Consider the following 12,551-nt stretch of genomic DNA (forward strand, 5'->3'; position numbering starts at 1 on the left):
AAAGGGAAATGAAATAGCCATTCGGCTCTCATTCATTTTGTGCATTATTCTCATCCTGCACCGAAGTGAATTTTGTATTAAAACTGTCCCTTCGGATCTTGCTGCAGCAGGTTCTAGCACTCTGATATATTTTCATCTCCAAAATCAAGCACCAACTGGGAGAAGGGTTGCATTGGGAAACATTAAATTGACACCGGGTTTTTCTCAATGGGTACTGTATTTGGGTGCAGCGAATGCTATTTTATTACTGAAACAACTGAGCAAAATATTCTGGTCCAATTGCAATATTTTTTTCCCTGTTTTGAAGTGTACATGCTGCTGTCATTCCTCCTTAACTTTAGACAAATGCTCTAACAGTCAATGCATGATGTTACAACAAGACAGCCTTGTTAAAAACTAGAAAGCAGAAAGCTCACCTAACCTCTATGTACCAGAGGCCTCATTAACTTTCGTCTACATCAATAGCAATTGACCCAAGCTTGCAGTCTCATTACCAAATATAAGAACACTGCAGGATTTCTTCCTCGTGTCTTCACTGTCTCAAATCTGTATGTGTCCATGCATCGGAGACTGAAACTGCACTCTTAAATGAGTCTACTCTGAAGCAAGTCCCAGTGAGTTCAGTAGGGTTCATTCTTAGGTAAAGGATTGCAGACTGAACCACCTGGAACTGAGTTGACTCATAAGAGACTCTCTCATGAAGCCTTTCCATTCATTGACTCTCTTCAGTATTAGTCAAGTTTCACAGATTCCCAGGAAATAATGCATTGCATGCACAGTATGAATGATATGATGGTTATACAAAGTTTAACTAGGGCATACTTCCTGGGCTAAACAGGTATTGGGCATGAATGCTGGTGTGGGTATGAAAGCTCAGGACTGAAAGAGGGAGGATTAAAATTTTTGGGGCAGCCTATAGTCTCTGAAAGAAATAAAGCCTCTGGAGGGGGCGGGGAGTGAAACACAACGAGAAGTTAAAAGGAATGATTTCCCCACTGAAACCCAAAGCAAAAAATTGTATTTTTTGGCCCTCCACAATCCCAACCAGTGTTTTCTTGTTTGCAATATCACTGAAAACTGGCTGTGCATTTTCTAAGGTGCTTCAGCCTCGTTTTCATCTCAGCATGTTTTAGCTAGCTGATCCCCCGGAGCATTTAAGTTGTATAACTGAAAAGCTCCCGAAGGTATTTGGAAAGATAGAAAACATGACTTGCATATAATAAATGATCAACCCATCCTCAGCATACCAAGGACAGGAATCTCCTATCAAAAGGAATGTGGTTCTTTCCAGCTGATTGAGCGTTTGGCTTTGTGGGTCTCAGCAGAGAGATCTCTTCCCGGAGCCCCCATGCTGGCTGTCAGCATCACAGAGCAACTTAAACACGGCTATCAGAACTAAAACCTTTACATCTTAGCAGCATAAAATACAATACTGAGAAAAGGTTACAGCACTCTGGACTACAAATATATATTTAGAAGAGAGATTGGTACCTACCCTGAAAAGTAAAGGACCAAGTAAGGGGTTTGTGCTTGCTCTGGACTTTATATACACCTTCTACCAAGGTCATTGATGATAACGTTGTACAGGGCATCAACAGTTCCCCTTGTTTCTATATTTGTCTTCTGGGCCCTGGAAGAAGAAGAGGAAAAAAACCACAAAGCACTTCAGCATGTGCGGCATTCTAAGGGGAGTGGTTTGCTACTTGATATGTGGTTTATCTTCAGCATCCTTTCATTAAGCAATATACATTGTTTTTATTTTTAATTTGGGGAGGGGGAGCCAGAATTTTGTCTAATCATAGCTCGCTTCAACAGAAAAACTACGAACTGCAAGCCAGTAACTTTCGAGGATTGTTGAGATGTTACTTTTCAGGAAGGAAAGCTCATAGCCCTATGCAGACAAACAGCTCAATGAGAGAACATGCATGCAGGAGAGGAAAGAAGAGCATGTCAAAATACGACCCCCTCCCCAACACACACACACACACACACACACACACACACACACCCCTACAAGCATTCATTAGACTGCATGAACAGACCTACATGCATATGAACTGAAAGACTGCCTAACCCTGTATCACTTTGATCACCTGGGAAAATTCTACTCGTGGTACTGCAGTTTACAGAATAGAATAGGAGGGTGACTTGGAAAAAGATGTTTTCCAGGGCCTACTTGGAACTAACAGCACACCCGTTTGAAAGAAACATCCTTCAAGCTACTACTCATGTGCCAGAATGTGGATAGGGGGAAGCATTTAGATGCTACTCACTGTTGCTTCCAGTCCAGAAAAGTGGGTTTGGCAAGAAGAAGTCATATCCATATCCTGATATGTCTCTCTAGATTGGGATGAACAAATGTGCTCCAAAATAGTTTATAAATTTTCAAAGCCATTGGAATTTAATACACACATAGTACAAAGTGTTTTATTTACTAGTAAAGTCAGAGAATTGGAGAGTTAGATTATGTAGATCTGACTGACATAGAGAACTTGTGGTCCAGACTGTGCAACTTCTGGCCACATCCCTAGAGTACCCTGCACATAGAAAACAAGCCTATCAGGAGCAAGACTGGGCTAAAAAATACCATACGTTTTCTGTGCAGGGGGCATGTTTAGTATGGTACAGTGTTCAATCAGGTGAGCCCTTATCTGCAATGGTTGCATCCAGACACAGATTTACCTTCTCAATGGAAACTACTCAATTATTCTGGACTTCACACCTGATGTTAGTCATGTTGAAGAAATGACAATGATTGTGTGTTATGTTGATGTAATCAAACAATCAGATAATGATATGTGTCAGGGAACTGACATCGGAGGAAAGGGAAGTGGTAGGGCTCCCAGAGACTGGGAGAGAGCCAACAGCCAAAGCAGGGACCAGCAGGGGGAGCGCGGGGTCTCTGGAGGAGGATCTCAGTAATGCTGAGAGAGACGCAGCAGCCCAGGCAGGAAGCAGAAGGGGAGAGAAAGGGGTGAGAGACACTTCGAGCGAAAATAGCGGGGAGGTGTCAGAAGCAACTGCAGGGAGACCTATGCTTCGCCGGAAGCTGTCACGTCGTGAGTCCAGGAGACGCGTTTCCGTTAAGGAACTTCTTTGCTGGAAGCGCTTCCGCAGACAGCCACTGTCGGACTCTACAAGTGACTAGAGCAGACATGTCTGAGGAGCTCTGTCACACACAGAGGTTTGTGGGGTCGCACAAACTCTGAAGGGGCACTATTTTAAGCACAAGCAGCTAATCATCCCCTGACAGCAGTCCGACAGTCTCTGTACGCTGCCTGTGCAGGAGAAGGCATCATGAGCGACCCAGCAGGAGCCGGAGCCGCAGGGGGTGGAGCTGGTCCAAGCTTGGAAGACAGATACCGAGCATTGGAGGTCCAACTTGCGCTGCAGACGGCGAGGCTCGAGGAGAGGAGGGCTCAAGATGCAGACAAGAAGGGGAGAACCACTCAGTTCCCCAGAAAGGTACCAGGATTAGTGCAGAAGTTTGGGGGGGACCCCAAGGATTACCATGCCTTTAGGACTGAAATGCAATATGCCCTGAATGTGCAGTTTGATGAGTTCCCTGATGAGGAATCCCGAGTTGCTTTCGTAATTGGGCATCTTGAGAAGGGGGCGCGAGATTGGGTTCGACCCCTGATGGCAACGCACAACGATATCCTGAAGGACACTATGAAATTCTTTCGTGCAATGGATATCATGTTCTCCAGCGATATTGAGGAGGGGGTAGTGCGCAGACAGCTAATGGCTTGCAAGCAGGGAAGCAGATCTGTCCGTGAGTACTGGACTGAATTTACCATGCTGATTCACAGATTGGGGTGGGATTTATCGGCAGCACCCATTCAGATGCTATTTGAAGAAGGTCTTTCTTCAGCTGTGAAAGACGAGCTGGCCAGGAGCCCCAGGGCGGTGTCTATGGATCAGCTGACCAAATCTGCGCTGACCATTGGAGCGCGCCAGGAGGCAAGAGCCTTGGAGAGGCGGGAAGGGAGAGGGGAACGTTGGAAGGAGTTACGCATTCCAGACATTCCTGAGCCAGCTTTCCCGCCGGCAGAGCCGATGGAAATCGGAACAGCCCGCGCGCGCGCAGTTTCAAAGCCCAGTGAGGGGGCGAAGAAGGAGGGAAAGGGACCCCGGAAATGCTATCTCTGCCAACAGCCAGGCCACTTTGCCAGAGTCTGCCCCCAGAGGAAGGAATGGCAAGGGATGGTGGGAACTGTTGAGGGGGAAGAGCAGGGAGAAACGGAGCAGGTAAAAGCCAACGCCTGGTTGCCAGCAGGGCACTGCAGCCAGGCCAAAGAGCAGTGAAAGTGCCCCTTCCCCAAGTGCCAGTGCCAGAAGCTCCTCGACCTGCTCTAGTGATTGAAGTGTCGCTAGAGTTGCAAAATGGACACCCCCTAAAAATAAAGGCGCTGTTGGACTCAGGCAGCTCCTGCAATTTCATGAGCAAGGAGTTTGCGGCTGAACACCAGATACAGACTATCCCCTTAAGCAACCCCCTGCAGGTGACCACGATCGATGGCAGAGAACTGTTGGGAGGAGGCGTCAGCTTGCAGACCATCCCAATGATAATGAGGGTGGCAAGGCACACAGAACTGATAGCGTTTAATGTGGCCACCTTGGGAGGCGCTCCCATTATTTTGGGAATGAGCTGGCTAGCCCTACATGATCCGCTGGTGGGCTGGCATCAAAGAGTGGTTTCCTTCGGTTCCGCACATTGCTTAGAACACTGCAGGGGGGAAAAGGGGTCAGCAGGGGCCCAAGCCACCCTAGCAGGGACGGAAGTGATGGAGAAGGGGAAGGTGCCATCACAGTATGCTGATCTCAGCGACGTGTTCAGCGAGAAGGAAGCTGACCAACTACCCCCGCATAGGCCCTTTGATTGCCAGATCAATTTACTCCCTGGAGCACAGCTTCCTGTAGGCAGGTTGTATGCCATGTCAGACAGGGAGATGCAGGAGTTGCGAGCGTTCATTGACAAGAACCTGAAGAGAGGCTTCATCAGAGAGTCCAAGGCAGCGGGGGGTAGCCCAGTGTTTTTTGTGGATAAAAAGAACACGGACAAGCCGAGACTGGTATGTGACTTTCGGGCCTTAAATGCAGTGACAGAGCCGGTGGCTTTTCCTATGCCCAGGATTGATGATATTTTGACCAGGGTGCGAAAAGGAAAGATTTTTACAAAGCTGGACCTAAGGGGGGCGTACAACCTGATACGTATAAGGAAAGGGGATGAATGGAAGACCACCATGTTCACCCCTTTGGGGGCATTTGAATATCTCGTTATGCCTTTTGGATTACAAGCAGGCTCCGCGTGTTTTCAAGCCTTTATGAACCATGTACTGGGGCCTTTGCTCTACAAGAATTGCGTGGCCTTCTTAGATGACGTGTTGGTGTATTCGGAGAATGAGGAGCAACATGTGAGAGACGTCAGAGAAGTGTTGAGCAGGCTGCAAGCCAACAGACTGTGGGTGAAACTGGAGAAGTGTCAGTTTCATACCAAGGAGGTGGAATTCCTGGGGTACCGCTTGTCAGACAAGGGGTTGGCCATGGACCCCGGCAAGGTTCAAGCGGTGCTGGAATGGAAAACCCCCAAAACTAAGAAGGATGTGCAGAGGTTCCTAGGGTTTGGAAACTTTTATCGTAAGTTCATCCGAAACTTCGCTCACCTGACGGCGCCCATCACGGACTGTCTCAGCAGCAAAAAGAAGTTTGTTTGGACGGGGGAGGCGGAGCGAGCGTTTGAGGAACTGAAAAAGGCCTTCGCCTCTGACGAACAACTTCTACATGTGGATTTACAAAAAAAGCTGAGGGTCGAAACAGACGCTTCTGACAGAGCCATAGGGGCGGTGCTTCTTCTGCAGCCGGGGAAGGAGGGGTCCGAGTGGCGACCGTGTGCCTTCTTTTCGCGAAAGCTGAACAAATCTGAGAGAAACTACACGGTGTACGACCGGGAACTTCTTGCGATTTATGAGGCCTTCCGGAGATGGAGGCACCTACTAATTGGTGCACAACAGAAGGTGCAAGTGCGCACGGACCATAAGAATCTAGAGTATTGGAGAACTGCGCGAGTGCTCAACCAACGGCAGTTGAGATGGGCCCAGGAGTTCTCCAAATTTAACTTTGAGATTTGTTACGTACCAGGCCAGGAGAACGTTAGGGCGGACGCTCTCTCACGCAAACCTGAATATTTGGAGGGAGAGGGTGCACCCGAAGAGACCCATGTCATTCCCGAGGATCGCTGGGTGTGTGGGGCGGCATTGGTGGGGCTAAGGGAACTGATAGAGGGAACGGTGCAGGATGAATATGCCCAGGACAAACTCAGGGGTCTCAGGAGGGAGGGAGACAAACCCGGGGGTTTTGAGGAGAGAAACGGGGCGTTGTACTACAAGGGAGCGTTATACGTACCTGAAGGAGAATTGAGGGAAAAGGTACTCAAGCAACTGCACGATAGCCCCACAGCAGGGCATTTTGGGCAACACAAAACCATGTGGCTGGTTACCAGGGAATTCTGGTGGCCCAAGGTCAGGGAAGATGTGCGGGAGTATGTGAGAGGGTGTGACCGATGTCAACGAGCCAAGGGGGAGAGGCGGGCACCGGCAGGTTTATTAGAACCACTACCCACGCCGGAAAGACCATGGGAGGCAGTGGCAATAGATTTTATGACTGATCTGCCCAGGTCCAAAGGGAAGACAGCCATTATGGTTGTGGTAGACCTGTTAACCAAGATGGCCCACTTTATAGCCTGCTCACATGCGGTCACAGCAGAAGAAACCGCTAAATTGTTTGTGGAAAATGTGTTTAGATTGCATGGTGCCCCCTTGAGGGTGGTTTCGGACCGAGGGAAACAATTTACTTCCAGGTTCTGGAGGAAGCTCATGAGCTTATTGCATGTAGAGGTGAATTTTTCCACTGCCCGCCATCCAGAAACCAACGGGCAGGCGGAAAGAGCTAATGGTGTCCTCCAGCAATATTTGAGGTGTTATGTGAATGACAGAGAGAATGATTGGGTGGAGAAGCTGGCGTTGGCAGAATTTGCCTATAACAATGCGGAGAACGTGTCCACGGGAATGAGCCCTTTTTTGGCCAATCACGGGTGTCATCCCCGAGCCTTCCCAGGGGGGGAGGGGGAGAACTGGAGCGTTCCAGCCGCAGAACAGTTCGTTGAAGAAATGGAAGCGATCCATCGCCAGCTCCAACTTAATTTAAACAGGGCGAAGGAGGAATATAAGAGGCAGGCAGACAAAACCAGAAGGGAAGGAGAAAGCATTAGGGTGGGGGACCAGGTGTGGTTGTCCACCCAAGGGTTACCATTTAAAGGAGGTTGTAAGAAGTTAAGACCCAAAAGGCTGGGCCCATTTGAAGTCACGCAACAGGTCAACCCAGTGGCTTTCAGACTCCGGTTACCTAACCACATGAAGTTGCACCCAGTGTTCCACAGATCATTGCTGTCACCGTATATAGGGGACAGAGAGGGGAGGGTCAATAGGGGACCAGCTATGGAGGAAAAAGAACACAGCTACCATGTAGCGGAGATTCTCGATTCCAGGTGGAGGGGAGAGCAAGTAGAGTATTTGGTAATGTGGGAAGGGGAGCCGGAGTCGGAAAACACCTGGGTCAGGGCAGAGGATGTAGATGACGAGGTTTTGATTGAAACTTTTCATCAGAGATTCCCTCGGAAACCCCAGCCAGTGGCGAGGTTCCGGAGGGAATACTTCGCCACCACCGACGAAGAAGAAGAGTTGGAGGGGTTCGCTGATTCCGAGGTGGAGGAGGATTCAGCGAGTCGGAACGAAGACCGATGGAGGGAAATGTTCGAGACGTCGGAAGATGAAGAGGATTCTTTTAGGGGTTTCAGCTCCTCACCGCCCAGAGGAGAGAGTAGGGGCGGGGGAGAGGGGGGCCCTGGAGGGGAGGTGGATGTCAGGGAACTGACATCGGAGGAAAGGGAAGTGGTAGGGCTCCCAGAGACTGGGAGAGAGCCAACAGCCAAAGCAGGGACCAGCAGGGGGAGCGCGGGGTCTCTGGAGGAGGATCTCAGTAATGCTGAGAGAGACGCAGCAGCCCAGGCAGGAAGCAGAAGGGGAGAGAAAGGGGTGAGAGACACTTCGAGCGAAAATAGCGGGGAGGTGTCAGAAGCAACTGCAGGGAGACCTATGCTTCGCCGGAAGCTGTCACGTCGTGAGTCCAGGAGACGCGTTTCCGTTAAGGAACTTCTTTGCTGGAAGCGCTTCCGCAGACAGCCACTGTCGGACTCTACAAGTGACTAGAGCAGACATGTCTGAGGAGCTCTGTCACACACAGAGGTTTGTGGGGTCGCACAAACTCTGAAGGGGCACTATTTTAAGCACAAGCAGCTAATCATCCCCTGACAATATGTCTGGGCCTGAGGTTATCTAAGATAATATTTATTGGGAAATGTTCTAAAGGAGACCACAGGTGCCTTTATAACAGAAACTGTTTTGGACAGCTTGAGCAAATGAGATTGGGAATCTGCATGGTCAGGGTTATGATAATGGGAGTGACATGAAAAGAAAAGGAAATGGCATATAAAAGAGAGTCCTGGACATTAACCCATGTGCCCTTCTTTTGTACCATGCAATGCATTATTTTTAAATCTTTGATGACACAAGCCTAAAAGGTTTACAGTGGTACCTCGGGTTACATACGCTTCAGGTTACATACGCTTCAGGTTACAGACTCCACTAACCCAGAAATAGTGCTTCAGGTTAAGAACTTTGCTTCAGGATAAGAACAGAAATCGTGTTCCGGTGGCGCAGCAGCAGAAGGCCCAATTAGCTAAAGTGGTGCTTCAGGTTAAGAACAGTTTCAGGTTAAGAACCGACCTCCGGAACGAATTAAGTACTTAACCCGAGGTACCACTGTATCTGGAAATAATTCCCAAATTGAAGCTAAGGCCCTTGGTGATACAATTTGTAAGTTCAAGTTTGTGAGATTCCCTTGTTACATAGGACAAGATCCTTTTTTGAAGTCAAACTTACAAGCAAGCTTCCGAAAAATAAGGAAGCTGATTTAAATTCAGCTACAATCCAATTGCAAGTGATCAATTATTACCTTGTGGGATGCAGAATTTTCAAAGTTTTGATAAATGCTATTGAGATCGCAAGGAGCTAGAAATACCACCAAACCTTGAGACAGATCAAGTTAGAAAAAGGAGAAAGAAATAGCACTTTGAATATGAGGCCCAAGAAGAGGCACCACAAGATCTAAAGCAGAAATTCAAAGTACAGTAGGTTCCTCCTGTGTTTTCTTAGACATGACCATACAATCTGTTGATATAACAGATGCAACAATATAATTCCATATTTGGAATTTTTTTTAAAAAAAAAAAATCTACTAATGATGGACTTAGGGGCTGCAAGAATTTGGAAAAATAATCGATCCACAATGGAAACAAAGATATTGATGCTGAAGAGCTGTGCTGTGAACATATAACAATAGCCCAAAGTCTTTCAAAGTCTATGCTGCCACAAAGAGTACTTCTCTTCACACTACAGTAAACAAAAACAAAAAATCCTGAATAATGTGCCTAATGTTTCTGTTGCTCTAAGGATCCTTCTCACACTTCTGGGGTTCAATGGCAAGTGGTGAATGCAGTTTCTCAAACCTCAAATTTATAAAAATGTACGCTCCAGATAAGGCTGCCATTGGCAGACCATTCAAAGATGGTAGAAAGCACTCATGGCCACTGATGACATGCCATTAAGGACTTCAGAGGTACATTTCAGACCATAATAGCTCCTGGTCCAAAATCCTTATTAATATGGAGGCATTCAAGTGTATGAGTTTCCCACATCTTTGAATGCCTTAGGGTTCATGTGCAGTCTGGATGTCCTGTTGGAATGGAAATACTGCAAGTTATGTTAAGTTGACTAGAAGCCGAAGTGCTAACAAGGCTCCAAATAGTCTGCTTGTGCAAACGTTGAATGCTGCTAACAGTAAAAAAAGAGAGAGAGCAAAGGTTAGGTGTTCTATTCCTAGATTCTACTCAGAAAGGCAATTAGCTATTTTGAGCCAACCGAGTATAAAGCCATTGTTTACGGATTATATCTGCTCTTGCTAATGTGCTCTTTAAAACGTCTTGCCCAGGGGAAAGAGTGCTTGCCACAATAAAGATTTGCAGAAGATAGGACTTTCACAAAAAGTGTTGATTCAACAGGCTTTGAGAATTGGTGACCCAATAACAAGATAATTAGGTTCAGTAGGAAAGGGACTGGATCTCTTTGAAGGAAGTTGTTGTTTACTTTTTAAACTGTAGGCCAGTGTTTCCCAACCACTGTTCCGCGGCACACTAGTGTGCCGCGAGATGTTGCCTGGTGTGCCGCGGGAAAAATTAAAAAATTTGAAAGATTTTTTTCTTTAAAAGTCAAATTTTCGATTGGGGCGCCATCACTAGATTACCCCTGGGGTTCCCTCCCTCCCTCCCGCTCTGCGCCTCCCTCCTCCTCCTCCTCCTCCTCCTCCGGGGAGGCCCTTCCTGGCTCTCGGCCAAGGCTTGGCGGCTGCCACTCACTCACTCACTCGCTCGCCCACCCGTCCCTCCATCACTGCACCCGGCCTCTCCCCCTCTGTCCCCGGCGCGGGGCCTGCCGGAATCCGTAGTCCCCTTGCCCTTGGGCTCCGCGCCCGCGCGGGGTGCGCAAACTACGTTTCCCAGCGTGGCCTGGCGGGCCGGGCGTTTTGTTTGAAGCGCTCTTCTCCCGGCCATGGAATGAGCGCAGCGGCGGCGGCTGGGCGGGCAGGGGCTCTTCCGCGCAGACCCCGCGCAGCCTGTCTGCACCCCCGCAGAGATCGGGCGGCAGGATGGAGCCCGGGGATCCCCGCGGAGGCGGAGCGGAGGCTGCCCCCCAGGTAGGGCTGCGTCGGGGTTTTTTTATTTTTGCAATGCTGCATCCGCGCCGGAGGGGACCGCGGGGAGACCCCTTGGCGGGCGTGCAAGGCAATGCATGCGTGCAGGCGTTGCATGGAGTGCAGTGCAATGCAATGGCAACGCGGTGCCCTGCATGCATGCGTGCAGGCGTTGCATGGAGTGCAGTGCAATGCAATGGCAACGCGGTGCCCTGCATGCATGCATGCAACTTCCACCGGTGCTCCAGACTTGGCAGGTGAGGGGGGTCCCCAGTGGGTGGCAGAGAGAGCCGGGAGGGCGAAGGGGAGCCGGGGGGGAGCAGCGCTGCTCCCCGAGCCAAGCCCGGGGGGAAACTTCGGCGTCGTTGCGCCGGGTGTTGGAAGCGGAGGCTGGCGGGAGCCCCTCACCTGCAAAACCTGGTCGCCTCTCATATATTTCGTGCATTGCATTCATCGCCCGCTTTCTCCTCCAAGGAGCTCCCGGGGGCGCGCGTGGTTCTCCCCGTGTTATCCTCGCAACAACAGCCCTGCGAGGTGGGTCAGGCGAGTGGCCCAAGGGAGCACCCAGGGATTGTCCTGGCCAGGTGGGGTGATTTGAACCCTGCTCTCTGCCCGGTCTTCATCCTCATTTAGCCCCCACATGTGCATGACTGTGCATGACTGAGGTTTTCCCCCCTCGTCTTGGCTATGGTGTGAGTCTGTGCTGTTAATTAATGGGGTTCTGCCTGCGGAGAAGATGAGCCAGCCCTCAAGGAGGTGATTATGTAATTTGCTAGCAATTCATGTCCCTCCCGGCGTGACGCTGCGCGCTGACGTCACGGGGCTGTAATGGTGGTGTGCCTCGAGATTTTTTTCATGAAACAAGTGTGCCTTTGCCCAAAAAAGGTTGGGAAACACTGCTGTAGGCACCAATTACTGGCAGGATTCATGGTGCAGACCTTTCACACAATAGCTGAAATAAGATTGCATGAATGTGCACCTGAACAGGGAAGAAGCCACATTCTCTCTAATCTATCACCACAATTTAAATGCCCATCGACTATACTTCTTTCTCCACTGAAAACACAAACTCAAAATAATAACTTTTTTCTTTTGCATTCAAAAGTGCCTTGAGCAGCCAAATTGATTCAACATTATTCTACCAGAGGAATGTCCAATGTGATGTAACCATGAAGTAAAAGCAGAGCAGATAAATTAGGGAAAGCCAGTGTAAATTAAGTAAAGCCTGTTTTCAATATATTTCCCCTAAGCATGACTGGATCCAGTGTCCCTGAAAGCAGCCTTGCAATGGAGATCCATCTCCAGTTAGGTTGTTAAAAGTATCCAGAATGTGCTGAGAGCCAACACTCTTTCATCCGGTTTTGTAAATCCCAAAACATTTTATACCAAAACGTTGCAGTGTAAAAACAAAGTATTCCGCTGGGTTTAGGAACTGCTTATAAGCAGCTGAGCTTCCCACATGGCATGGTTACATTCTTCTTTTTAATGAGCTGAAGAGCTTTATGGATGTATGAGAAGTTCCCCTATTGTTTGCAGAAAACAGCATAAAAAACACCAAGTTCCATAGGCACAGAGTTCTTTGTGAGTCATGTACACCCATGAGAACACCAGAGCCACAGGGGGAAAGTATCCCACTCCAACATTTAAACACAAGCAAACCAGAGGAGATGAAATATTATTATTTT

Source organism: Podarcis vaucheri, assembly GCF_965113315.1.
Source record: "Podarcis vaucheri genome assembly, chromosome: 4".
NCBI lineage: Eukaryota > Metazoa > Chordata > Lepidosauria > Squamata > Lacertidae > Podarcis > Podarcis vaucheri.